This window comes from Arachis hypogaea, chromosome 5 (assembly GCF_003086295.3).
Source record: "Arachis hypogaea cultivar Tifrunner chromosome 5, arahy.Tifrunner.gnm2.J5K5, whole genome shotgun sequence".
Classification (NCBI taxonomy): Eukaryota; Viridiplantae; Streptophyta; class Magnoliopsida; order Fabales; family Fabaceae; genus Arachis; species Arachis hypogaea.
Window position 1 is genome coordinate 64,151,334 of NC_092040.1, and position 25,439 is coordinate 64,176,772.

Consider the following 25,439-nt stretch of genomic DNA (forward strand, 5'->3'; position numbering starts at 1 on the left):
CGCACACAAGCGCATCATGGCACGGTCAAGGAACGTGGTGCACGCACAAGACACACCAAGGCAACATTGCCCTGCCCTCCACAAGGGCAGGGTAGCATCTTCACACACCAAGCTCGCACGCACAAGCACCAGCACGCACACTTTCCTGCCCTGCCCTCCACAAGGGCAGGGCAGCCTCCTGGGAGCAAATAATCATGGGCCAAAAATTCAATTTCATATAAATTCAATTCCTCACCAAATTGAATCAAGGCCATCCAAGACCCATTCTCCCTCAAATCCAAAGCAAGCAAAAGCCCACTCAACATGACTCAAAGGCACACAGAGAAGCTAGATTAGGAATTTCATTTTTTGTGAATTTGTTTTTAATTTCAATTTCATTTTATTTTCATTTTGTAAAAGAAGCCTATATAAAGGGCTTCATTCTCATTTCAGAGGGAGGCTTGCTCCATTAGGGAGTGGTAGTAGTAGATAGCTCTCTCTTTGAGTTTTCATTTCTGTTTTGAATCTTGGGTGGAGATTGGAAGGAATTCTGTTTTCATTCTCCATCTGCAACATCTATGCTTTGTTCTTCTGCATAATTGAGAATTGGATTTACATTTCACTTGCTGCTTGATTTACTTCTCTTCTGCTGATTATTTTCTACTTTGATCAAGGAAGGAATTGAGATCTAGACTTGTTTTCTAGTCTCTTTGATTTCCTGAGATCTTCATTTTGATTTTCCAATTGAGCTGAATTTAATTTCTGTTTGCTTCTTCAAGCAATTCTGTTTTCTGTTTAAGATTTGTTGCAAGTTACTCTTCTGCTTGATTGCTCGTTACATTCTCTTGTTGAATTTTAATTTCCAGCACCCCAGCCCCCTTTACATTTGATGCAATTTACAATTCTTGCAATTTAAGTTTCAGCTATTTTACTTTCTTGTTCTTTAAGTTACTTGCAATTTTACTTTCTGCACTTTAATTTTCCTTGCTATTTACTTTCTGTTGGCTACACTTCATCCAAATTCACTTCAATGTTAGCTTGACTAAACTAATCACCCACTAAAGTTGCTTGATCCATCAATCCCTGTGGGATCGACCTCACTCTAAGTGAGTTATTATTACTTGATGCAACCCGGTATACTTGCCGGTTGGATTTGTGTGTTGGAAATTCGTTTTTCCACAAAAACACCATCATAGGGATCCAACCAGGTTTCCCAACCGATACTGTGAGCTCATATACCACATGATGGTTGAATGGAATTATCATTCCGAGCCTCTTCTTGCCCCTCCGGAGCATGTTGTTCAGTTTGTCATACCCCCATCGAGCGGCGCCAATGGGAGTTTCTCATGAGAAGATCGCAGGAGGCCAACCTTTCTTGGGTGGTGGAGTTTTACTCCAACTACCACTCACCTTCTCTCGCATCAGTTTTTGTGTGTCAGAAGCAAGTCCTCGTCTCGGAGGAAGCTATTCAAGGAGTACTCAAGATCGTGCCATTGGCGGATGGGATAGACGCTTACCAAGAGGTCTTGTCGCAGCGTTGTGAATATGGTTTCGATTGGGATGCTATTCTCCAGGTAATTGCCGAACCGGAAGCATTTTGGACCCAAGGGAGAATGAGACCCCGACCCAAGGGCATTGATGCACGTTTCCTCACTGTAGAGGCTCAGGCATGGGCCCAAATCTTATCCCATTATGTGCTCCCAAGCACCCACGGGTCATTTATCACGGCGGAGCTAGCCCTATTAGTTTGGTGCATACTTACAGAGAAACCGGTCAATATCCCTCTCCTCATCTGACAAGCCATGGGTCCTATCCATGCTAAGGAAAACCTCCCCTTCCCTGCTTTGGTGACGAACTTAGTTGCTGCAGCTAGTGTTCCCTGGGAGGCTAAGGATCGGAAGGCAATGATTCTGGTAGTAGGCGATGTCGTCCTAACCGAAAAATATCTCAAGCCTCCAGCGGAAACTGGTAACCTTGACATAGCTATTCCCGCGGGTGTCCCCACTACTTCATCCGTACCACCGAGATCGTCCCACCAACTGCTTGTGGATCTCCATTAGAAGATGGACCGATATGAACGGCAGAACCAATGCCGGTTTGCTTTTGTAAGAAGCTTTTTAGTTTTGTGACCCCACCTATGGAGGAACCAGAGATCTCTACATCTACCTCGAACTTAAGTGAAGATAGCATCCGTGAAGGGGATAGTGGAAGTGTTGGACCTGATCGTCCCTTACCCCTCACCAATAGCACAGAGGACTGTGCTAATTCTTAAGTGTGGTGAGGTCGTCCGACCGATCTTCATAGGTAACACCCAGTAAAACTTTGATTTTCTTTTGTTAAGTAGGATAGATTGCATGAGTAGTTTTTGCTTTTTGAACACCTTTTTGCATGATTAGTGTTTCTTGTCATAACTACTTGGTTAGGGTAATGACTTCTGTTCATACCCTGGGTCGAGCTGTCCGAGCCAGGATGTTCAGTAGCAACGCGACCGACCTCTTTAGGTCAAGCGAACCGACTTCTTCGTAAAGAACTCGGCCGAATCGACAGGAAAGCCCAAAGAAGGGCCCAACTCAAGGAATACGACCCCGATCCAAAGGCAGCACAAGCCTATAGAGATAAGGGCGGTTCCATGGAAGATAAGCTGACCTCGACAAAAGATAAGATAAGATAAGATAACTAACTTATCTTATCCAAAGAAGGTCACATCTCACCATTATAAATTGATGAGCGGATAATTTATACGCTTTTTGGCATTGTTTTTATATAGTTTTTAGTAAGTTTGAGCTACTTTTAGGGATGTTTTCATTAGTTTTTATGTTAAATTCACATTTCTGGACTTTACTATGAGTTTGTGTGTTTTGCTATGATTTTAGGTAAATTTTGGCTGAAATTGAGGGGCTTGAGCAAAACTCTGAAGAAGGCTGACAAAAGGACTGCTGATGCTGTTGGAATCTGACCTCCCTGCACTCGAAATGGATTTTCTGGAGCTACAGAACTCCAATTGGCACGCTCTCAACGGCGTTGGAAAGTAGACATTCAGAGCTTTCCAGCAGTATATAATAGTCCATGCTTTATTCGAAGATTGACGACGTAACTTGGCGTTGAACGCCAAGTACATGCTGCTGTCTGGAGTTAAACGCCAGAAAAACGTCATGATCCGGAGTTGAACGCCCAAAACACGTCATAACTCGAAGTTCAACTCCAAGAGAAGCCTTAGCTCGTGGATTGATCAAGCTCAGCCCAAGCATACACCAAGTGGGCCCCGGAAGTGAATTTATGCATCAATTACTTACTCATGTAAACCCTAGGAGCTAGTTTATTATAAATAGAACATTTATCTATTGTATTAGACATCTTTTGACAGTTTAATCTCTTGACTATTTGGTCACTTGATCATGGAGAGGGCTGGCCATTCGGCCATGCCTGAACCTTTTACTTATGTATTTTCAACGGTGGAGTTTCTGCACACCATAGATTAAGGGTGTGGAGCTCTGCTGTACCTCAAGTATTAATGTAATTCTATTGTCTTTTATTCAATTCCCTATTATTCTTATTCCAAGATATTCATTCGTACCCAAGAACATGATGAATGTGATGATAAGTAACCCTCATTATCATTCTCACTTATGAACGCACGTGATTGACAACCACTTCCGTTCTACATGCAACAGAGCTTGAATGTGTATCTCTTAGATTCCCCAACAGAATCTTTGTGGTATAAGCTAGATAGATGGCGGCATTCATGAGGATCCGGAAAGTCTAAACCTTGTCTGTGGTATTCCGAGTAGGATCCTGGGATTGAATGACTGTGACGAGCTTCAAACTCCTGAAGGCTGGGCGTGATGACAAGCGCAAAAGAATCAAGGGATTCTATTCCAACCTGATTGAGAACCGACAGATGATTAGCCGTGCTGTGACAGAGCATAGGAACGTTTTCACTGAGAGGATGGGATGTAGCCATTGACAACGGTGATGCCCTACATACAGCTTGCCATGGAAAGGAGTAAGAAGGATTGAGTTAAAGCAGTAGGAGAGCAGGCGTCCTTGAGCCATACAGTATCTCCATTCGCTTATCTGAAATTCCCACCAATGAATCTGCATGAGTATTTTATCCCTTTTATTTTATTTATTTTATTTATCCAATTTAATTCCATTTGACCCTATGATTCCACTCACTAACTGAGATCTACAAGATGACCATAGCTTGCTTCATACCAACAATCTCTGTGGGATCGACCCTTACTCACGTAAGGTTTATTACTTGGACGACCCAGTACACTTGCTGGTTAGTTGAACGGAGTTGTGACCACTCGTGCCAATTTCTAAATTCCATACGAGCACAAGGAGTATAATTATTCGAGTTGTGTGAAAGTATAAATCACAATTTCATCCACCAAGTTTTTGGCGCCGTTGCCGGGGATTGTTCGAGTATGGACAACTGACGGTTCATCTTGTTGCTCAGATTAGGTAATTTTCTTTTCAAAATCTTTTTCAAAATTTTTCTTTCCTTTTTCATTTTCCAAAAATGTTTTTCGAAAAAAAATCAATAAAAATACAAAAAAAAAAATTAGAAAATCATAAAAATAAAAAAAATCTATTTTGTGTTTCTTGTTTGAGTCTTGTGTTAATTCTAAAGTTTGGTGTCAATTGCATGCTTTAAAAATTTTTTCTTGCATTTTTCAAAAATCTCATGCATTGATAGTGTTCTTCATGATCTTCAAGTTGTTCTGGACAAGTCTTCTTGTTTGATCTTGATGATTTCTTGTTTTGTGTCTTTTCTTGTTTTTCATGTGCATCTTTGCATTCATATTTTTCATGCATTAAAGATTTCTAAGTTTGGTGTCTTGCATGTTTTCTTTGCATTAAAAATTTTTCAAAAATATGTTCTTGATGTTCATCATGATCTTCAAAGTGTTCTTGGTGTTCATCTTGACATTCATAGCATTCTTGCATGCATTCATTGTTTTGATCAAAAAATTTTCATGTTTTGGGTCATTTTTGTGTTTTTCTTTAAAAATTCAAAAATAAAAAAAATATATTTTCCTTATTTCCCTCCAAAATTTCAAAATTTTTGGTTGACTTGGTCAAAAAAAATTTTTAAAATTAGTTGTTTCTTACAAGTCAAGTCAAAATTTCAATTTTAAAAATCTTATCTTTTCAAAATCTTTTTCAAAAATCATATCTTTTTCATTTTCTTTTCTTTTTATTTTCGAAAATTTTAAAAAATTATTTTCAAAATCTTTTTTCTTATCTTTACATCAAATTTTCGAAAATTAGCTAACAATTAATGTGATTGGTTCAAAAATTTGAAGTTTGTTACTTTCTTGTTAAGAAAGGTTCAATCTTTAAGTTCTAGAATCTTATCTTGTAGTTTCTTGTTAGTTAAGTCTTTTTAAAAATTAAATCTTTTTCAAAATATCTTTTTATTAAAATTTTTATCTTATCTTTTTCAAAAATTTTATCTTTTTCAAAATTTGATTTCAAAATATCTTATCTAACTTCTTATCTTCTTATCTTTTTCAAAATTTGATTTCAAATCTTTTTCAATCAACTAACTAACTTTTTGTTTGTTTCTTATCTTTTTCAAAACCACCTAACTACTTTTCCCTCTCTAATTTTCGAAAATTCTCTCTCTCTTTTTCAAAAATTCTTTTTGTTCTAAATTTTAATTTTAATTATATTTTGTCTTTGATTTTCGAAAATTACTAACCCCTTTTTTTTAAATTATTTTCGAAAATTTCTCTTCTCTTCTCTTTTCTTCTTTTATTTAATTATTTAATTACTAACACTTCTCTTTACCTCTCTTCATCTAAAAATCCGAATTCTTCTTCATCCTTCTATCCCTTTCTTTTTCTACTAACATAAAGGAATCTCTATACTGTGACATAGAGGATTCCTCTTTCTTTTCTTGTTTCTTCTCTTTCATATGAGCAGGAACAGGGAAAAAGGCACTCTTGTTGAAGTTGATCCAGAACCTGAAAGGACTCTGAAGAGAAAATTAAGAGAAGCTAAATTACAACAATCCAGAAACAACCTTTCAGAAATTTTCGAACAAGAGAAGGACATGGCAGCCGAAAATAATAATAATAATGCAAGGAGAATGCTTGGTGACTTCACAAAGCCAACGACCAAGTTTGATGGAAGAAGCATCTCCATTCCTGCCATTGGAGCCAATAACTTTGAGCTTAAGCCTCAACTAGTTGCATTAATGCAACAAAACTGCAAGTTTTATGGACTTCCATCTGAAGATCCTTATCAGTTTTTAACTGAGTTCTTGCAGATCTGTGAGACTGTAAAGACAAATGGAGTTGATCCTGAAGTCTACAGACTCATGCTTTTCCTTTTTGCTGTAAGAGACAGAGCTAGAATATGGTTGGATTCACAACCTAAGGATAGCCTGGACTCCTAGGATAAGCTGGTCACTGCTTTCTTAGATAAATTCTTTCCTCCTCAAAAGCTGAGCAAGCTGAGAGTGGATGTTCAAACCTTCAAGCAAAAAGATGGTGAATCCCTCTATGAAGCTTGGGAAAGATACAAGCAGCTGACCAAAAGATGTCCATCTGACATGTTTTCAGAATGGACCCTATTAGATATATTCTATTATGGTCTCTCTGAATTTTCAAAAATGTCATTGGACCATTCTGCAGGTGGATCTATTCACCTGAAGAAAACGCCTGAAGAGGCTCAAGAACTCATTGACATGGTTGCAAACAACCAATTCATGTATACCTCTGAGAGGAATTCCGTGAATAATGGGATACCTCAGAAGAAAGGAGTTCTTGAAATTGATGCTCTGAATGCCATATTGGCTCAGAACAAAATGTTGACTCAACAGGTCAACATAATCTCTCAAAATCTGAATGGATTGCAACATGCATCCAACAGTACTAGAGAGGTAGCTTCTGAAGAAGCTTATGATCCTGAGAACCCTGCCATGGCAGAGGTTAATTACATGGGTGAACCATATGGAAACACCTATAACCCATCATGGAGAAATCATCCAAATTTCTCCTGGAAGGATCAACAAAAACCCTCAACAAGGCTTTAACAATGGTGGACGCAATAGGCTGAGCAATAGCAAGCCATATCCATCATCTTCTCAGCAACAGACAGAGAATTCTGAACAAAATACTTTTAATTTAACCAATATAGTCTCTGATCTGTCAAAGGCCACTTTCAGTTTCATGAATGAAACAAGATCCTCCATTAGAAATTTGGAGGCACAAGTGGGCCAGCTAAGTAAGAAAGTTATTGAAATTCCTCCCAGTATTCTCCCAAGCAATACAGAAGAGAATCCAAAAGGAGAGTGCAAGGCCATTGATGTGATCAATGTGGCCGAATGCACAAGGGAGGAGGAGGACGAAAATCCTAGTGAGGAAGACCTCCTGGGACGTCCTTCAAGCAAGAAGGAGTTTCCTATTAAGGATCCAAAGGAATCTGAGGCTCATACAGAGACCATAGAGATTCCATTAAATCTCCTTCTGCCATTCATGAGCTCTGAAGATTATTCTTCCTCTGAAGAGGATGAAGATGTGACTGGAGAGCAAGTTGCTCAATATTTAGGAGCTATCATGAAGCTGAATGCCAAGTTGTTTGGTAATGAGACTTGGGAAAGTGAACCTCCCTTGCTTATTAGTGAACTAGATACTTGGATTCACAAAACTCTACCTCAAAAGAAACAAGATCCGGGCAAGTTCTTAATACCTTGTACCATTGGCACCATGAGCTTTGAAAAAGCTCTATGTGATCTAGGGTCAGGGATAAATCTTCTGCCACTCTCTGTAATGGAGAAGCTAGGGATCATTGAGGTACAACCTGCTTTGTTCTCATTACAATTAGCAGACAAGTCAATGAGACAAGCTTATGGAATAGTAGAGGACGTGCTAGTAAAGGTTGAAGGCCTTTACATCCCTGCTGATTTCATAATCCTAGACACTAGGAAGGAAGATGATGAATGCATCATCCTAGGAAGACCTTTCCTAGCCACAGCAGGAGTTGTGATAGATGTCAACAGAGGTGAGTTAGTCCTTCAATTAAATGGGGACTACCTTGTATTTAAGGCACATGGCCATCCTTCTGTGACAAAAGAGAGTAAGCATAAAGAGCTTCTCTCAGTTCAGAGTTAAGAAGAGCCCACACAGTCAAACTCTAAGTTTCGTATTGTGAGGCCACAACCAAACTCTAAGTTTGGTGTTAAAACCCCATATCCAAACTCTAAGTTTGGTGTTGGCAACTATACAACATTGACCTGATCACCTTGTGGCTCCATGAGGGCCACTGTCAAGCTATTGACATTAAAGAAGCGCTTGTTGGGAGGCAACCCAATTTTATTTATCTAATTTTATTTTATTTTGTTTTATTATTATTTTGTGTTTTATTAGGTACATGATCATGAGGAGTCACGAAAAAAATCAAAGAAATTAAAAAAACAGAGTCAAAAACAGAAGAAAAATTTTCACCCTAGAGGTAGCGCAGACTGGCGTTCAACGCCAGTAAGATGCATCTCGCCGGCGTTCAACGCCAGAACAGAGCACCATTCTGGCGCTGAACGCCAGGAATGTGCCCAGAGAGGAAAAACTGGCGCTGAACGCCAGTAACAAGCATGAAACTGGCGTTCAAAGCCAGAAACATGCTTTACATGGGCGTTGAACGCCCAGAACGTGCACCAATGGGCGTTTAAACGACAGAATGGTGTGCCAAGGCAATTTACATGCCTATTTGGTGCAGGGATGGAATTCCTTGACACCTCAGGACCTGTGGACCCCACAGGATCATCTCAGGATCTGTGGACCTCACAGGATCCCCACCTACCTCGCCCTCTCTCTTTCCATTCATGGTCATTCCTTCTATTTTTCATTCACCACCTACATCTATCCACTCTTCCCCATACACCCCACCTACCTTTACAATTCAACTTCTCTTTCCCACCCAATCCCACCCATGTAGCCAAATCCATCTCCCCTCACTCACCTCCATTTTCTTCTTCTTCTTCTTCCTCTCTTCTTTCTTCTCTTGCTCGAAGGCGAGCAATATTTTAAGTTTGGTGTGGTAAAAGCATAGCTTTTTGCTTTTCCATTACCATTAATGGCACCTAAGGCCAGAGAAACCTCAAAGGGAAGACAAAAGCTTCCACCTCTGAGTCTTGGGAGATGGAAAGACTATAAGCCGTCATAGCTCAGTGGTAGAACATGTGGCTGCAAATCAAGAGATCCCTGAGATACCTCAGGGAATAAGTTATCCTCCACATAAATATTGGAAGCAACTAAGGGTAGAAACACCAAAATTACTAGGAATCATTCAACAGAAGCAAGGAAGAGACATAGAGGAGCTCAAAAAGCACCATTGGACCTTCAAGAAGGCGCCACCCTCACTCAGGTGGATTCATTCCTTGTTCTTTATTTCTTTCTGTTTTCGGTTTTTAATGTTGTGTTTATCTATGTTTTGTGTCTCTACTTCATGATCATTAGTATGTAACCATGCCTTAAAGCTATGAATAAAATCCATTAATCCTTCACGTCTCTTAAAAGAAAAATGTTTTAATTCAAAAGAACAAGAAGTACATAAATTTCGATTTTATCACTGAATTTGATTTAATTATATTGATGTGGTGACAATACTTTCTATTTTCTGAATGAATGATTGAACAGTGCATATTTTTGATCTTGTTGTTTATGAGTGTTAAAATTGTTGGCTCTTGAAAGAATGATGAACAAAGAGAAATGTTATTGATGATCTGAAAAATCATGAAATTGATTCTTGAAGCAAAAAAAAAGCAGTGAAAAAGGAAGCTTGTGAAAAAAAAACGTGGCGAAAAAAATTTAGAAAGAAAAAGAAAAAGCAAGCAGAAAAAGCCAATAGCCCTTAAAACCAAAAGGCAAGGGTAAAAAGGATCCAAGGCTTTGAGCATCAATGGATAGGAGGGCCCAAGGAAATAAAATCCAGGCCTAAGCGGCTGAATCAAGCTGTCCCTAACCATGTGCTTGTGTCATGAAGGTCCAAGTGAAAAGCTTGAGACTGAGTGGTTAAAGTCGTGATCCAAAGCAAAAGAGTGTGCTTAAGAGCTCTGGACACCACTAACTGGGGACTCCAGCAAAGCTGAGTCACAATCTGAAAAGGTTCACCCAGTTATGTGTCTGTGGCATTGATGTATCCGGTGGTAATACTGGAAAACAAAGTGCTTAGGGCCACGGCCAAGACTCATAAGTAGCTGTGTTCAAGAATCAACATGCTTAACTAGGAAAGTCAATAACACTATCCAAAATTCTGAGTTCCCAGAGACGCCAATCACTCTGAACTTCAAAGGAAAAAGTGAGATGCCAAAACTATTCAGAACCAAAAAGCTACAAGTCCCGCTCATCTAATTAAATTAATATTCATTGATATTCTGGAATTTATAGTATATTCTCTTCTTTTATCTTATTTGATTTTCAGTTGCTTGGGGACAAGCAACAATTTAAGTTTGGTGTTGTGATGAGCGGATAATTTATACGCTTTTTGGCATTGTTTTTATATAGTTTTTAGTAAGTTTGAGCTACTTTTAGGGATGTTTTCATTAGTTTTTATGTTAAATTCACATTTCTGGACTTTACTATGAGTTTGTGTGTTTTGCTGTGATTTCAGGTAAATTCTGGCTGAAATTGAGGGACTTGAGCAAAACTCTGAAGAAGGATGACAAAAGGACTGCTGATGCTGTTGGAATCTGACCTCCCTGCACTCGAAATGGATTTTCTGGAGCTACAGAACTACAATTGACTCGCTCTCAACGGCGTTGGAAAGTAGACATTCAGAGCTTTCCAGCAGTATATAATAGTCCATGCTTTATTCGAAGATTGACGACGTAACTTGGCATTGAACGCCAAGTACATGCTGCTGTCTGGAGTTAAACGCCAGAAAAACGTCATGATCCGGAGTTGAACGCCCAAAACACGTCATAACTCGATGTTCAACTCCAAGAGAAGCCTTAGCTCGTGGATTGATCAAGCTCAGCCCAAGCATACACCAAGTGGGCCCCGGAAGTGAATTTATGCATCAATTACTTACTCATGTAAACCCTAGGAGCTAGTTTATTATAAATAGAACATTTATCTATTGTATTAGACATCTTTTGACAGTTTAATCTCTTGACTATTCGGTCACTTGATCATGGAGAGGGCTGGCCATTCGGCCATGCCTGAACCTTTTACTTATGTATTTTCAACGGTGGAGTTTCTGCACACCATAGATTAAGGGTGTGGAGCTCTGCTGTACCTCAAGTATTAATGCAATTCTATTGTCTTTTATTCAATTCCCTCTTATTCTTATTCCAATATATTCATTCGTACCCAAGAACATGATGAATATGATGATAAGTAACCCTCATTATCATTCTCACTTATGAACGCACGTGATTGACAACCACTTCCGTTCTACATGCAACAGAGCTTGAATGTGTATCTCTTAGATTCCCCAACAGAATCTTCGTGGTATAAGCTAGATAGATGGCGGCATTCATGAGGATCCGGAAAGTCTAAACCTTGTCTGTGGTATTCCGAGTAGGATCCTGGGATTGAATGACTGTGACGAGCTTCAAACTCCTGAAGGCTGGGCGTGATGACAAGCGCAAAAGAATCAAGGGATTCTATTCCAACCTGATTGAGAACCGACAGATGATTAGCCGTGCTGTGACAGAGCATAGGAACGTTTTCACTGAGAGGATGGGATGTAGCCATTGACAATGGTGATGCCCTACATACAGCTTGCCATGGAAAGGAGTAAGAAGGATTGAGTTAAAGCAGTAGGAGAGCAGGCGTCCTTGAGCCATACAGTATCTCCATTCGCTTATCTGAAATTCCCACCAATGAATCTGCATGAGTATTCTATCCCTTTTATTTTATTTATTTTATTTATCCAATTTAATTCCATTTGACCCTATGATTCCACTCACTAACTGAGATCTACAAGATGACCATAGCTTGCTTCATACCAACAATCTCTGTGGGATCGACCCTTACTCACGTAAGGTTTATTACTTGGACGACCCAGTACACTTGCTGGTTAGTTGAACGGAGTTGTGACCACTCGTGCCAATTTCTAAATTCCATACGAGCACAAGGAGTATAATTATTCGAGTTGTGTGAAAGTATAAATCACAATTTCGTCCACCAAGTTTTTGGCGCCGTTGCCGGGGATTGTTCGAGTATGGACAACTGACGGTTCATCTTGTTGCTCAGATTAGGTAATTTTCTTTTCAAAAATCTTTTTCAAAATTTTTCTTTCCTTTTTCATTTTCCAAAAATGTTTTTCGAAAAAAAATCAATAAAAATACAAAAAAAAAATTAGAAAATCATAAAAATAAAAAAAATCTATTTTGTGTTTCTTGTTTGAGTCTTGTGTTAATTCTAACGTTTGGTGTCAATTGCATCCTTTAAAAAATTTTTCTTGCATTTTTCGAAAATCTCATGCATTCATAGTGTTCTTCATGATCTTCAAGTTGTTCTTGACAAGTCTTCTTGTTTGATCTTGATGATTTCTTGTTTTGTGTCTTTTCTTGTTTTTCATGTGCATCTTTGCATTCATATTTTTCATGCATTAAAGATTTCTAAGTTTGGTGTCTTGCATGTTTTCTTTGCATTAAAAATTTTTCAAAAATATGTTCTTGATGTTCATCATGATCTTCAAAGTGTTCTTGGTGTTCATCTTGACATTCATAGCATTCTTGCATGCATTCATTGTTTTGATCCAAAAATTTTCATGTTTTGGGTCATTTTTGTGTTTTTCTTTAAAAATTCAAAAATAAAAAAATATCTTTTCCTTATTTCCCTCCAAAATTTCAAAATTTTGGGTTGACCTGGTCAAAAATTTTTTTTAAAATTAGTTGTTTGTTACAAGTCAAGTCAAAATTTCAATTTTAAAAATCTTATCTTTTCAAAATCTTTTTCAAAAATCATATCTTTTTCATTTTCTTTTTTTTTATTTTCAAAAATTTTAAAAAATTATTTTCAAAATCTTTTTTCTTATCTTTACATCAAATTTTCGAAAATTAGCTAACAATTAATGTGATTGGTTCAAAAATTTGAAGTTTGTTACTTTCTTGTTAAGAAAGGTTCAATCTTTAAGTTCTAGAATCTTATCTTGTAGTTTCTTGTTAGTTAAGTCTTTTTAAAAATTAAATCTTTTTCAAAATATCTTTTTATTAAAATTTTTATCTTATCTTTTTCAAAAATTTTATCTTTTTCAAAATTTGATTTCAAAATATCTTATCTAACTTCTTATCTTCTTATCTTTTTCAAAATTTGATTTCAAATCTTTTTCAATCAACTAACTAACTTTTTGTTTGTTTCTTATCTTTTTCAAAACCACCTAACTACTTTTCCCTCTCTAATTTTCGAAAATTCTCTCTCTCTTTTTCAAAAATTCTTTTTGTTCTAAATTTTAATTTTAATTATATTTTGTCTTTGATTTTCGAAAATTACTAACCCCTTTTTTTAAAATTATTTTCGAAAATTTCCTTCTCTTCTCTTTTCTTCTTTTATTTAATTATTTAATTACTAACACTTCTCTTCACCTCTCTTCATCTAAAAATCCGAATTCTTCTTCATCCTTCTACCCCTTTCTTTTTCTACTAACATAAAGGAATCTCTATACTGTGACATAAAGGATTCCTCTTTCTTTTCTTGTTTCTTCTCTTTCATATGAGCAGGGAAAAAGGCACTCTTGTTGAAGTTGATCCAGAACCTGAAAGGACTCTGAAGAGAAAAATAAGAGAAGCTAAATTACAACAATCCAGAAACAACCTTTCAGAAATTTTCGAACAAGAGAAGGACATGGCAGCCGAAAATAATAATAATAATGCAAGGAGAATGCTTGGTGACTTCACAAAGCCAACGACCAAGTTTGATGGAAGAAGCATCTCCATTCCTGCCATTGGAGCCAATAACTTTGAGCTTAAGCCTCAACTAGTTGCATTAATGCAACAAAACTGCAAGTTTTATGGACTTCCATCTGAAGATCCTTATCAGTTTTTAACTGAGTTCTTGCAGATCTGTGAGACTGTAAAGACAAATGGAGTTGATCCTGAAGTCTACAGACTCATGCTTTTCCCTTTTGCTGTAAGAGACAGAGCTAGAATATGGTTGGATTCACAACCTAAGGATAGCCTGGACTCCTGGGATAAGCTGGTCACTGCTTTCTTAGATAAATTCTTTCCTCCTCAAAAGCTGAGCAAGCTGAGAGTGGATGTTCAAACCTTCAAGCAAAAAGATGGTGAATCCCTCTATGAAGCTTGGGAAAGATACAAGCAGCTGACCAAAAGATGTCCATCTGACATGTTTTCAGAATGGACCCTATTAGATATATTCTATTATGGTCTCTCTGAATTTTCAAAAATGTCATTGGACCATTCTGCAGGTGGATCTATTCACCTGAAGAAAACGCCTGAAGAGGCTCAAGAACTCATTGACATGGTTGCAAACAACCAATTCATGTATACCTCTGAGAGGAATTCCGTGAATAATGGGATACCTCAGAAGAAAGGAGTTCTTAAAATTGATGCTCTGAATGCCATATTGGCTCAGAACAAAATGTTGACTCAACAGGTCAACATAATCTCTCAAAATCTGAATGGATTGCAATATGCATCCAACAGTACTAGAGAGGTAGCTTCTGAAGAAGCTTATGATCCTGAGAACCCTACCATGGCAGAGGTTAATTACATGGGTGAACCATATGGAAACACCTATAACCCATCATGGAGAAATCATCCAAATTTCTCCTGGAAGGATCAACAAAAAGCCTCAACAAGGCTTTAACAATGGTGGACGCAATAGGCTGAGCAATAGCAAGCCATATCCATCATCTTCTCAGCAACAGACAGAGAATTCTGAACAAAATACTTCTAATTTAACCAATATAGTCTCTGATCTGTCAAAGGCCACTTTCAGTTTCATGAATGAAACAAGATCCTCCATTAGAAATTTGGAGGCACAATTGGGCCAGCTAAGTAAGAAAGTTATTGAAACTCCTCCCAGTATTCTCCCAAGCAATACAGAAGAGAATCCAAAAGGAGAGTGCAAGGCCATTGATGTGATCAATGTGGCCGAATGCACAAGGGAGGAGGAGGACGAAAATCCTAGTGAGGAAGACCTCCTGGGACGTCCTTCAAGCAAGAAGGAGTTTCCTATTAAGGATCCAAAGGAATCTGAGGCTCATACAGAGACCATAGAGATTCCATTAAATCTCCTTCTGCCATTCATGAGCTCTGAAGATTATTCTTCCTCTGAAGAGGATGAAGATGTGACTGGAGAGTAAGTTGCTCAATATTTAGGAGCTATCATGAAGCTGAATGCCAAGTTGTTTGGTAATGAGACTTGGGAAAGTGAACCTCCCTTGCTTATTAGTGAACTAGATACTTGGATTCAGAAAACTCTACCTCAAAAGAAACAAGATCCTGGCAAGTTCTTAATACCTTGTACCATTGGCACCATGAGCTTTGAAAAAGCTCTATGTGATCTAGGGTCAGGGATAAATCTTCTGCCACTCTCTGTAATGGAGAAGCTAGGGATCATTGAGGTACAACCTGCCTTGTTCTCATTACAATTAGCAGACAAGTCAATGAGACAAGCTTATGGAATAGTAGAGGACGTGCTAGTAAAGGTTGAAGGCCTTTACATCCCTGCTGATTTCATAATCCTAGACACTAGGAAGGAAGATGATGAATGCATCATCCTAGGAAGACCTTTCCTAGCCACAGCAGGAGCTGTGATAGATGTCAACAGAGGTGAGTTAGTCCTTCAATTAAATGGGGACTACCTTGTATTTAAGGCACATGGCCATCCCTCTGTGACAAAAGAGAGTAAGCATAAAGAGCTTCTCTCAGTTCAGAGTCAAGAAGAGCCCACACAGTCAAACTCTAAGTTTCGTGTTGTGAGGCCACAACCAAACTCTAAGTTTGGTGTTAAGACCCCATATCCAAACTCTAAGTTTGGTGTTGGCAACTATACAACATTGACCTGATCACCTTGTGGCTCCATGAGAGCCACTGTCAAGCTATTGACATTAAAGAAGCGCTTGTTGGGAGGCCACCCAATTTTATTTATCTAATTTTATTTTATTTTGTTTTATTGTTATTTTGTGTTTTATTAGGTACATGATCATGAGGAGTCATGAAAAAAATCAAAGAAATTAAAAAAACAGAGTCAAAAACAGAAGAAAAATTTTCACCCTGGAGGTAGCGCAGACTGGCGTTCAACGCCAGTAAGATGCATCTGGCTGGCGTTCAACGCCAGAACAGAGCACCATTCTGGCGCTGAACGCCAGAAACAAGCAACATCCTGGCGCTGAACGCCAGGAATGTGCCCAGAGAGGAAAAACTGGCGCTGAACGCCAGTAACAAGCATGAAACTGGCGTTCAAAGCCAGAAACATGCTTTACATGGGCGTTGAACGCCCAGAACGTGCACCAATGGGCGTTTAAACGCCAGAATGGTGTGCCAAGGCAATTTACATGCCTATTTGGTGCAGGGATGGAATTCCTTGACACCTCAGGACCTGTGGACCCCACAGGATCATCTCAGGATCTGTGGACCTCACAGGATCCCCACCTACCTCGCCCTCTCTCTTTCCATTCATGGTCATTCCTTCTATTTTTTATTCACCACCTACATCTATCCACTCTTCCCCATACACCCCACCTACCTTTACAATTCAACTTCTCTTTCCCACCCAATCCCACCCATATAGCCAAAATCATCTCCCCTCACTCACCTCCATTTTCTTCTTCTTCTTCTTCCTCTCTTCTTTCTTCTCTTGCTCGAGGGCGAGCAATATTTTAAGTTTGGTGTGGTAAAAGCATAGCTTTTTGCTTTTCCATTACCATTAATGGCACCTAAGGCCAGAGAAACCTCAAAGGGAAGACAAAAGCTTCCACCTCTGAGTCTTGGGAGATGGAAAGACTATAAGCCGTCATAGCTCAGTGGTAGAACATGTGGCTGCAAATCAAGAGATCCCTGAGATACCTCAGGGAATAAGTTATCCTCCACATAAATATTGGAAGCAACTAAGGGTAGAAACACCAAAATTACTAGGAATCATTCAACAGAAGCAAGGAAGAGACATAGAGGAGCTCAAAAAGTACCATTGGACCTTCAAGAAGGCGCCACCCTCACTCAGGTGGATTCATTCCTTGTTCTTTATTTCTTTCTGTTTTCGGTTTTTAATGTTGTGTTTATCTATGTTTTGTGTCTCTACTTCATGATCATTAGTATGTAACCATGCCTTAAAGCTATGAATAAAATCCATTAATCCTTCACCTCTCTTAAAAGAAAAATGTTTTAATTCAAAAGAACAAGAAGTACATAAATTTCGATTTTATCACTGAATTTGATTTAATTATATTGATGTGGTGACAATACTTTCTATTTTCTGAATGAATGATTGAACAGTGCATATTTTTGATCTTGTTGTTTATGAGTGTTAAAATTGTTGGCTCTTGAAAGAATGATGAACAAAGAGAAATGTTATTGATGATCTGAAAAATCATGAAATTGATTCTTGAAGCAAGAAAAAGCAGTGAAAAAGGAAGCTTGTGAAAAAAAAAAAAGTGGCGAAAAAAATTTAGAAAGAAAAAGAAAAAGCAAGCAGAAAAAGCCAATAGCCCTTAAAACCAAAAGGCAAGGGTAAAAAGGATCCAAAGCTTTGAGCATCAATGGATAGGAGGGCCCAAGGAAATAAAATCCAGGCCTAAGCGGCTGAATCAAGCTGTCCCTAACCATGTGCTTATGTCATGAAGGTCCAAGTGAAAAGCTTGAGACTGAGTGGTTAAAGTCGTGATCCAAAGCAAAAGAGTGTGCTTAAGAGCTCTGGACACCACTAACTGGGGACTCCAGCAAAGCTGAGTCACAATCTAAAAAGGTTCACCCAGTTATGTGTCTGTGGCATTGATGTATCCGGTGGTAATACTGGAAAACAAAGTGCTTAGGGCCACGGCCAAGACTCATAAGTAGCTGTGTTCAAGAATCAACATGCTTAACTAGGAAAGTCAATAACACTATCCAAAATTCTGAGTTCCCAGAGACGCCAATCACTCTGAACTTCAAAGGAAAAAGTGAGATGCCAAAACTATTCAGAACCAAAAAGCTACAAGTCCCGCTCATCTAATTAAATTAATATTCATTGATATTCTGGAATTTATAGTATATTCTCTTCTTTTATCCTATTTGATTTTCAGTTGCTTGGGGACAAGCAACAATTTAAGTTTGGTGTTGTGATGAGCGGATAATTTATACGCTTTTTGGCATTGTTTTTATATAGTTTTTAGTAAGTTTGAGCTACTTTTAGGGATGTTTTCATTAGTTTTTATGTTAAATTCACATTTCTGGACTTTACTATGAGTTTGTGTGTTTTGCTGTGATTTCAGGTAAATTCTGGCTGAAATTGAGGGACTTGAGCAAAACTCTGAAGAAGGCTGACAAAAGGACTGCTGATGCTGTTGGAATCTGACCTCCCTGCACTCGAAATGGATTTTCTGGAGCTACAGAACTCCAATTGGAACGCTCTCAACGGCGTTGGAAAGTAGACATCCAGAGCTTTCCAGCAATATATAATAGTCCATGCTTTATTCGAAGATTGACGATGTAACTTGGCGTTGAACGCCAAGTACATGCTGCTGTCTGGAGTTAAACGCCAGAAAAACGTCATGATCCGGAGTTGAACGCCCAAAACACGTCATAACTCGAAGTTCAACTCCAAGAGAAGCCTTAGCTCGTGGATTGATCAAGCTCAGCCCAAGCATACACCAAGTGGGCCCCGGAAGTGAATTTATGCATCAATTACTTACTCATGTAAACCCTAGGAGCTAGTTTATTATAAATAGAACATTTATCTATTGTTTTAGACATCTTTTGACAGTTTAATCTCTTGACTATTCGGTCACTTGATCATGGAGAGGGCTGGCCATTCGGCCATGCCTGAACCTTTTACTTATGTATTTTCAACGGTGGAGTTTCTGCACACCATAGATTAAGGGTGTGGAGCTCTGCTGTACCTCAAGTATTAATGCAATTCTATTGTCTTTTATTCAATTCCCTCTTATTCTTATTCCAAGATATTCATTCGTACCCAAGAACATGATGAATGTGATGATAAGTAACCCTCATTATCATTCTCACTTATGAACGCACGTGATTGACAACCACTTCCGTTCTACATGCAACAGAGCTTGAATGTGTATCTCTTAGATTCCCCAACAGAATCTTCGTGGTATAAGCTAGATAGATGGCGGCATTCATGAGGATCCGAAAAGTCTAAACCTTGTCTGTGGTATTCCGAGTAGGATCCTGGGATTGAATGACTGTGACGAGCTTCAAACTCCTGAAGGCTGGGCGTGATGACAAGCGCAAAAGAATCAAGGGATTCTATTCCAACCTGATTGAGAACCGACAGATGATTAGCCGTGCTGTGACAGAGCATAGGAACGTTTTCACTGAGAGGATGGGATGTAGCCATTGACAACGGTGATGCCCTACATACAGCTTGCCATGGAAAGGAGTAAGAAGGATTGAGTTAAAGCAGTAGGAGAGCAGGCATCCTTGAGCCATACAGTATCTCCATTCGCTTATCTGAAATTCCCACCAATGAATCTGCATGAGTATTCTATCCCTTTTATTTTATTTATTTTATTTATCCAATTTAATTCCATTTGACCCTATGATTCCACTCACTAACTGAGATCTACAAGATGACCATAGCTTGCTTCATACCAACAATCTCTGTGGGATCGACCCTTACTCACGTAAGGTTTATTACTTGGACGACCCAGTACACTTGCTGGTTAGTTGAACGGAGTTGTGACCACTCGTGCCAATTTCTAAATTCCATACGAGCACAAGGAGTATAATTATTCGAGTTGTGTGAAAGTATAAATCACAATTTCGTCCACCATAAATACATTGGAGCACCCAGGTATAACTCATACTCTGATTCTACTCAATACCTGCTTAATACCCTTGCTAACTTAAGCATCGGAGTCCCTTGCAGGTATCCCCCACCCTTCGGTGACAAAGGATCAGCAGCATTCTCAGTTCCACAAGTCGGACACACCAGCTCCGGCCGCTATACACCGGCCGGACAGAAGATCTCGACCGAGATCGACCTATAGTTTCAGGTAACCATCGGAACAACTTCATTTCCAAGAAACTACGTTTTTAGGGCATCCTACCAATTAAAAAATATTTGGTGCTAAGCTTGCTTGAAAAATGTATTTTAGAACATGGATTTGAGCTAAGAACACAAGCTTGCGAGTCTTGAGCCTAATTACGTGGTTACATCTTATAACCACTTATCTTCCTTCTTGTGTGCATTGTTCTCCTTCTATAATTGTGATCCTTGATTTGTTTGACTCTATATGTCCATTATTGTGTGTATGAATGCATGTATGTGATTGAGGCGATCATTTTGTTTAAGCCACTCGCCTAAATAGCCTTACCATACAACAACCTTTGTTAGCCAACTTTGAGCCTGCAATAAACCCACTTGTTCTTAATTTGAGCACATTACAAGCCTAGAGTGGAAAACCATAAATGTCCTTATTTGAATCTTTGATTGGCTTAGGCTAGTGTATGTGTGTTCATTTAAGTGTGGGAAAACTTGGGACATTGGTTCAGGTGAGGGTATGTTTTTGTTTTGATAAAAAAAATGGGAATTAGGTACATACTCATGTGTTAATTAAATGTGTAAACCATATGCATTGATACCGTCGTATATAAGAACATCAAAAGAAAAAAAAAAGAGAAAAACAAAAAAAAGAAAAGAAAAATGAATACAAAAAAAGAAAAAAAATAGAAAGAAAAGAAAGAGAAAAAGAAAGAAATAAAAAGGGGGACAAAATGCCCCAAAGTAAAGATCAATAAAAATCAGTGCATATGTGTTGAGAAGTGAAAAGAAAATGGATGAGTATGTGAAAAAGTGGATAATGGGTAGTTAGGTTAGCACTGTATAGGTTGTTATATAGGTTAGGTGGAAAGCTTAGGTTAATCAAAGATTCAAATTCAAGTCCACTTAACCATATATATAACCCTACCTTGACCCTAGCCCCATTACAACCTAAGAAAAGACCTCATGATATAGGTATTCATGCATAGAATAATTGTTGATTGTTAGAGGAAGAACAAATTTTGGAAAGCATGAAGTAGAGGAGAATTGAGTGATTAACCCTATACACCGAGCGAATATAGTGCAAACACTTCCGGTGAGGGTTCAAAGCCCAATTCCTTGTTCCCAGCTCTCACGAGCGTTCTTCATGCAAGTTAGGCGCACTTCACTTTGATGTTTGAATTGGTAGAGTTCACATATTGTCTTATCATTTTGCCTTACGTACTCATATATGTTCTTGGAAGATTGATTTGCTCTTGACCAAGTATATAGTAGCATTCATTTTAGTTGCATTCATATAGGTAGATTGCATCTCATAAATCACATTCTCTTATGATTCTTTGGTCTTTTGCTTTCTCTTTAGCATGAGGACATGCTTGGTTTACGTGTGGGGAGGTTGATAAACCCCATTTTTATGGTTTATCTTGTATGGATTTTGGGGGTTTTATTGTAACAACCACGTTTTTCGAGTACGAGAGATCTTTTCTGAAGGCACGGATTTCTCCGGAAGATCGGAAAAGGGAACACCTCTGCTATATAATCAAGTATCTCAATCCTCATTGTCATTATGTCATCTTTAAGCTAGAACCTCTTTTGAGATATGCTCGATAATGCAATCACGAAGAACCTGGTTTTTGAACCGTATCGGTTAGGAGTTTTGATTCTAGTTTTTGTAAATAGTCTCTGTTTGATGAACTGGACTCGTTTCATGAGAGAAGAAAGATAATAGTATAATTTTATTATTATATTTGTATTAGAAGATGCTTGAATGATATTATAAGGTTACCTGGTCTGTTTTAGTTAAAAATAGGAAATCAGTTTAACTAGGTTCACAATTTACTGGTGCAGCTTAGCACCGGCACTCTCTGATGACTTTAGCAATGCTAAGGCCTAATTATACATTTTTTATTCTCATAATAAATATGTTACTAGTGTCATTTATGCTAGTAGCTCAGAAAATAATTTTTAGAGATATTTTTACGAGTGTTCCGATAAATCTAGTTTTAGTAGTTATACAGCTGAGATATTTTAATATTATTTTAACCCACCTCCAAGCCAACCAATCACATCTCACCCTACACCACCAGAACCCCCAAGGCTGCCTCATTTGCTCATTGTGGCCGAAAATCATCAAGAGAAAAAGGAGAGAAAAGTTCTTAGTTCCAAATCTTCAAAGCTTGATTTCTGCTAAACTAATACTTAAATCAAAACTCCGATTTCACCAAAATGATCCTCTCTTCTTCCTGTACATAACCATGTAACATATCAAGGCTGGAAATAAGTTGAGATGGCTGTCTCCCTCCCTCTTTAATTTGGTTTTCAAGGAAAAATGCTTAAACATGTGTTTTCCTGACGTTCTTTCTTAGATCTATTGCTTAGCTTGACTTGTGAGCCAAGAATCTTCAATTCCCAGCATGTTTAAGGTGAGGAATCCCTTCCTAACATGTTGATTAAGGTTTGGTCAGTTGAGGGTTTGTGGATTTAAAGTTGTTCTTGATGTGATTTAGGAGGAAAAAGTGGTTAAGGACCACCTGAAAGTATAACCAGATTTAGAGCAGCAAATCAAGGTAGGGTTTGACGAATTTAATCTTAATTGATTGTGTTTGAGTTGTGTGATTATGATATGGCTTGGCTGTGCTTGAAATTGATTGTTTATATGAGTGATTCTTATTAAAATTTTGGTGAAAATTTGATGAAATTTGATGATATTCAAGTTATGAACTTGTGTTCTTGTGGCTGCTGGAAAATGAAACCCTAAACCTTAAATTGGGGTTCAATTTGTGTTAAAATAAAGTAGAAAAGATGGGGTTTTGGTTGCTGCTAATTTATTATGAATCATGGTAAAAATTGGTTGCTGAAAATATTGAAAAACGGGTGAAAACAGAGAAAGAATCTGAAGAATTTATGAAGAACATGAAGAACACTTTGAAAGTGATGAAGAACATTGAAAAACACATTTTAGATTTTAAAAAGATCAAGATTGTAATTATTTTTGGTGTTTGGGGGGTTATTTGGTAATTTCTGAAAGTTAGGGTGGTTAAAGTAGAAATATTAAACGTTACAGGGGATAAAAAGTGAATTTTAAAGTTTAAAAGGTAAAGGCAAGGTAATTTTTGAAAATTTAATGATAACATAATAAATAATAATATTTAATTAAAAATAATATTTTAATAAAAATAATAAAATAATGCGGAAAAGGCAGTTTTCTGTAAAAGTTGTAGAAAGACAACTTTAAGCTTAGATCTCATAATTACCTTCATAAAACACTTAGGGAGTGGTAATAACATGATAATGAGGCAAAGATAAAGGAAAGATAAAAAGTTGAAGAAGAGATAAAATACAAAGAAAAGTCTGTAAAGTTTTAATGACAGAAAAATAGAGAGGGATTAGTGAATGAACTAGGGCAACATAGTTAGTTTTTGAGTTCCAACTAGGGCTAGGTATAATATGAAAAGTTAAACTGTTTCAGTATAGACTTAATGAAGCTATACTTGGGACAGACTAAGTATTCATAACGAAATTTACATAAGCTTTAAATACATACGTTAAGCAGAGAAATCAGAGCAGAGTAAAGTAAAGGGATAAAGAGAAAAAGAGTAATATAGATACAGAGGAAAGATTAATCAGAGAAAAGTAAAGAGATACAGAGAACAGAGTAATCAGGGCAGAGTAAAAAGACAAAAAGAAAAGAGTAATATGATAAAGAGAATAGAGAATAAAAGCAGAGGACCTGTTGAAAGGTCATTTGTTGCTTGAGGCAACCCATGAGATGTTTGTTTATTCATTTGTTGCACTAAGGCAACTCCTGAGATATTTATGTGTTCATCCGCTACACTAATGCAGTTAGATAGATGGTGGTACGACCACTGAAAATGCTTTTCTGGGATACCTTGCTATAATGCTTTGCTGTAAGACAGAGGTTTCTTACAGATGTATCGAGATCAGTGTGCTCCTATAAGACAGAGGTTGCTTACAGTGAGTGTGTTATTGCTCCTGTAAGATAGAGGTTGCTTACAGTGAGTGTGTTGGGCGTATATTGGCTAATAAGTGCCGCCCTGCAAGACAAAGGTTGCTTGCAATGGGTATTGCTAACAGGAAAGCCTTATCTAGACAGAGGTTGTTGGGTAACGTCGGTAGCAGGTATGTAACCGACAGATGAGCTCATTACCTGCACTAGGGCTAGACATGCATCATACTTGGTTGCGCATTTCCTCTATTATGATTGTTGTTTGAATTTATGCTTTCTTTGTTTGTATTCTATTCATTGTGTCTGTGTTTTACTTTCTTATATTCTTCTATTTGTGTTCTATTTTCCATTTTCTCTATTTTCTCTATTTATTTGTATTTTCTATTTACTGCTTCTTTGTATTCTACTATTCGGTTGCAAAACAAAATATAATTAATAAACTTAACTAATAACCCCAGCCCTACTAAGAACTCCGCAGTTCTTACCCCTTCTCTCTCCCTTCCCCCTTCAAATGGAAGTAAGAGTACCTTACCGTAGTTCGTTGATGATCGTTCTGCAAAGAGGATTCCACTCTAGGTAGTCTTCTGAGTCTAGAGTGAACTCCGTTTTTTGTTTATATGTATATACTATGAGACCAGCCAACATCTGCACCCCGTTTGTGTGTGAACTTTAACCTAAATCCTGTATACGAGACTCTTGTTATGTTGTTACTTGATGAGGTACCAGACGTCATATGGCAATGTCTGATCGTGCAGAGGAGTAGTAGATGATGTTCCATCTTTTGGTGACGTTCCACCTGACTTGAGTTTTGAAAACTTAGAACGTACTTTTCCTCGCTTTAGTAGTTTAGAGGAATTAGGTGAGTATAGAGTCTAGACTAGCTTGGGTGCCAGCTTAAGGACTTCTTGAAAAGGTTAGGGCCTGGGATGTTGTATGTGTATATATATATATATATATATATATGTATATAGTTATTATCTAGCTATATCTAGGGGTGTTCTAACTAAAGATCTTTACTCTAATAAAAGTTGAATCACTAAATGTTGTTAACTGCTTGAGATGTATTTATGTGTGGTTGTTTATAACTGTTTTATATGTTATTATTTATGAATTAGTTATGAATGATTCTGTTTATTAATCCAAACATTTTCAAAAAAACAAAAAAGTACCTCAAAAAATAAATACGCTTTTAACAACGAATCAGGCTCATATAATAAATAATAGATAATAATTAGGAAGACAAGTTGGTAGCGCTCAGTTTCTAGTATGATCATGACGTACTAGAAATTGGGTCGTTACATTTATCAATATTCCTTCACACTTATTCATATAAAATGCATGATTTTGTATTCCTTCCCCAATTTTGCTTC